Source organism: Scomber japonicus, chromosome 12, assembly GCF_027409825.1.
Source record: "Scomber japonicus isolate fScoJap1 chromosome 12, fScoJap1.pri, whole genome shotgun sequence".
In the NCBI taxonomy this organism is placed as follows: domain Eukaryota; kingdom Metazoa; phylum Chordata; class Actinopteri; order Scombriformes; family Scombridae; genus Scomber; species Scomber japonicus.
The window spans coordinates 22,091,569-22,095,873 of NC_070589.1; the positions used below are offsets into that span (position 1 = coordinate 22,091,569).

At 35.2% G+C, this 4,305-nt stretch overlaps 1 long non-coding RNA gene across 1 annotated transcript; it reads right to left on the reverse strand.

Moving 5' to 3' along the window:
• Positions 1-797: 797 nt before the first annotated feature.
• On the reverse strand, positions 798-1,643 carry LOC128369041 (uncharacterized). The gene is made up of 3 exons (XR_008321994.1): positions 1,484-1,643; positions 1,204-1,284; positions 798-1,030 (listed from the first exon to the last, which is right to left on the reverse strand). It is a non-coding gene; the product is annotated as an uncharacterized LOC128369041 (long non-coding RNA).
• Positions 1,644-4,305: the final 2,662 nt, after the last annotated feature.

Consider the following 4,305-nt stretch of genomic DNA (forward strand, 5'->3'; position numbering starts at 1 on the left):
GCTTTAAAGTGAAAGTCTGAAAAAAATTGGATTTTTATTTATTTTTATTGCAATGAAACAAAAATAGAAACGTAATACATGCATAACAAGGAGAGGTACAAATTACAAATGACAGTGGAATAATTGAATGATGATAAATTGAATAAAATGGACTATACTTTCTTTGGACTCATATACCTGGTTGGCTGGTGATGCGAGATGAAAACTGGAAGGACATTTGTTTTTATTTTTTATAATGTTGCTATGCTGGTGTATTTACCTGTCTGCTCCAAATAAAGATACAATAAAAAAAAGAATTGAACAAAATGAATCATTATTAACTAAAACAATAAAAACTGTACAGATATGAGAATGACACGAAGATAGAAACTGGGCAGCTCTTAGTGTGAATATGTGAGCACTTTTACATTACTCCATGAGCAGATGTTTCAGTAAAAATGAGTTTCATTTAGAGCTTAAAGGGAAAATATGACAACGTCCTCTTTACAGCTTCCAGGGACACCAAATGCATGAAATCTTCTGCATAAAGTAGACAGTATGAACTCCCCCACTATCAGGTAAAAACTGGACATGAAGAAAAGGTCACAAAAGAACAGATTAGGGTTCAACTGCAATAGAGCAAACATGCTTGCTAAGCCTGTCCTTTTTAGTTAATGCCTGTTAATAACCTGCATGTGGGGTATATATGTGTTCACATGTCAGATAACCTTAATGAGAAAAACAACCAAACCTTTTCATATGGTTATCTCTAATGTTAAAGATTATGTTCATCATCCAGTCATACAAAACACATAAGATCTGATTATAAGTCTTTATTTTGTAAATAAATAGTTTGAACAGCAAATCCAATAAATGATTGCACATTACATAAGTACAGCATACAGTATATTCATTTCCACTCCTCAACATACTATGGCAGTTCCTGAAAAGTTTGTTTTGAACTTTTGTTGTTCAAGTGCACAAGTGAAATCAAGTTGTTTCCTTCATATTAAATCACTCTTTGGAGTTGAGACGGTCATCAGCGGGGGGGCTATCAGTGGGAGAGAAACAGAGAGAGAGAGTACTGATGTTATTTAAGTAACAATAAACTCTTGTACCAACAAGCATCCACTTTTCAATGCTGAGCACTTTGCAACAAAATAGCTTTTAAAGACAGACAAAAGAGAAATACTCAAAGTAGAGCCAGTTTATTCTTGTACTTACACCTTTACATCCTCCTGGTCTTCTCCTGCAGTCTCTCCTGGTCCGAATTAACTTTCCATTTCCTTTTCCCGCAGTTTCATCCTTTAACAAAATGAGAATAATACATTATTTTAGACAACACTGTTTACACTGTTTTACTACACTTGTTACATTTGTAATCTCCTAATTAATCGTAGAATTACTGCAAATTTAAACAAAAACCTTTTCTTTTGTAACAGTAAAATAAGAAAACAGTGTGTGGATTAAGGATCACTCAGTGACCACAGGTGGATCTTCTCACCAGATCAAGAGACTGTGGTCCATCATCCATCACCAGAGCTGCTTCATCTGTAGAAGTGAAGGCTGTGATGAGCAGGAAAGCCTGCAGACACAACAGGACCAGCAGGAAATGTTTGTCCATGGCTGACTGACTGAAGAGTTTGATACAGCTGTGAAATACACAGGTCTTTTTATACTCACTGACAAATCATTTACATGGGAAAGGTTGTTGTTCCTTCCTCTTTATCATTGCCTGATAAGAGCAATGTGGCAAACATTGAGAGTTGTCACATGACTGGAATTTCACATATGAGGAAATCACTGAAGAGTTCAAAGCTGTGATGTCAAAGAGCACCTTACATTTTTTACTGAAGATAATGACATGAATCTGCTGTATATCTACTAGTATAATGTGAAAGCAAAGCAGAAACATTTTATAATTACTTACTACCTACAACATGAGATGTTTCAGTAAAAATAAGGATTGTCATTTTGTAGATTTGTATTATTATCAACAAATCTCATGTGCAGAGTCAAGCCAATAATGAATTGATCCTACCTAAAACTAAAAGCATTGTACATGTAATCAAAGCCTCATATATCATACTCATCTGTGCTGAAGATCTTTGTTGTTGATGAGCCACACCTCTGCACTGGGAGAAATGTTCCTTTGCACTAAGACAATGGTTACATTAATTCATTTCAGAATCGAGAGAACAGTTCCTTGAGTGGTGCATGGTTCAGTTTCTAGAGCTTTACTAGCTTGTTGTGTTTCTTATCACAAACTCTCATTAATCTGATTTTTTTTTAGAAACTTACAGTGTAATTCAAAATCAACAGGTTGTGATATGTTACAATAAACTAGCAAAGCTTTATAAACTGAACTATACTCCTACATGGTGGCAGCTGACTTAGACACAATTACTCTCCAAAGACTGAAAACATGATCGCTGTTATTTATGTTTGGAGCCATTTCTAAACAAACTAAAATGACCATTGTCTTAGTGGTAAAGGAACATGTCACCTAGTGCAGCGGTGTGGATCATTGACGTGTTGTTTGGCACATGAGATTTGTTTACAATAAAAAAAATGTATAAATAAAATGACCAGATATATTCATTAATATGTACAGTATCAATTATTAATCAATAAATCAACCGATCCATCCATTCTTTCAAATCTTTATTTTGTAACCAACAATTTTTACTGTGAGCCCAATAAATCATTGCACATTGCATAAGCAGAACAACATCCAGTAGATTCATTTCCACTCCTCAACATAGCACGGCAGCTCCAGAAAAGCTTGTTTCAAACTTCTGTTGTTTAAGTGCACAAGTGAAATTGACTTCTTCCTACACATTAAATATATATTACTATCCCATCGGTCTTTGGGGGTCAGATGCCCGAGGAAATGGAGGAAAACGGGGTTCCTAATCAGTGGGAGAGAAACAGAGAGAGAGTAATGATGTTATTTAGGTAACAACAAACTCAACAACAAGCATCCACTTTTCAATATCCAATACTTGGCAATAAGATTTAGCTTTTCAATATATTGCAAGACAGGCAAAAGAGAAATACTCAAACTAAAGCAAGTTTCTCCTTACATGGTTAGCACCACCACCACATGCTCTTATTCTTCTCCTGCAGTTTCCTCTTCTCCACATCCTTGACTTAACAACTTCTTTTGCAGGTTTTCTCTGCAAAATGAGAAGAACACATTATTTCAGACAACATTCTTTCACTGTTTCACCACATTTATTACACTTATAGTCTTTGAATTAAAACTACAATATATAACTCTTCTGTATGAAAATGTCTAAAAAGGACTAGATATATGGGCTGTATCATGGGAGTGGTTGTCTTCATTGTTAAACAACCACCTTCTCCTCTTTAAGAATCCCTCAGTGTTCATTGTTAGGAGGTTTTTACTAGGAGCCAAGATATCCAAACAGGCCCAGTGATTAAAACCAGTAAACACAGAATAAAGCAGTTTTATATTAAAAATCAGTGTTTCTCAGACAAACACTGATGCAGCCTCTGATGACGTTCTATCCAGAGGTTTGAATTAAGAATCGATCAGTGACCAGCAGTGGATCTTCTTACCGGATCAAGAGGCAGTTGTTGTTTCACAGCTGCCTCAGTAGAAGTGAAGGCTGTGATGAGCAGGAAAGCCTGCAGACACAACAGGACCAGCAGCAAATTTTTGTCCATGGCTGATAAAGTGAAGAGTTTGATACAGCTGTGAAACACACAGGTCTTTATATACACACTGACAGCAAACCATTTCAATATGAACAAACAGGAAGCAACAATAGTTTCCTTTTTGTCTGAACAGAGAAATCTACCGTGACAAACCTTCACTGAGATTTCACATTATTGGAATTTTACAAAAGTGGAAACAGTAACTATTACATTATCTCTCAAAGTAAAAAATATATCAGTACAATTCCACATTACTTTACAACTTAAAGCTGTTATATCAAAGAGCACCTTAAATTCATCATTGAAGAAAATTACACATTATTATCCACCATGTGTTCTCTTTAGAGAGTTAAGAACAATACCGGAAAACATTCTCTTTATAGTTTCCAGGGTTACCAAATGTATGAATTCTTATGTATGAAGTATAGTCAATTACAACTCCCCTCATTATCAGGTGAACGTTGAACATACAGAAAGGCCAAAAAAAAGAAAGAAAGTAATTGTGTCTAAGGCAGCTGCCACCATGTAGGAGTATAGTTCAGTTTATAAAGATTTGCTAGTTTATTGTGTGACCTCTTGACTTTGTACTACATTGTACATTTAAACAAAAATCTGTATAATGTCAAGAGTTTGTGATATGAA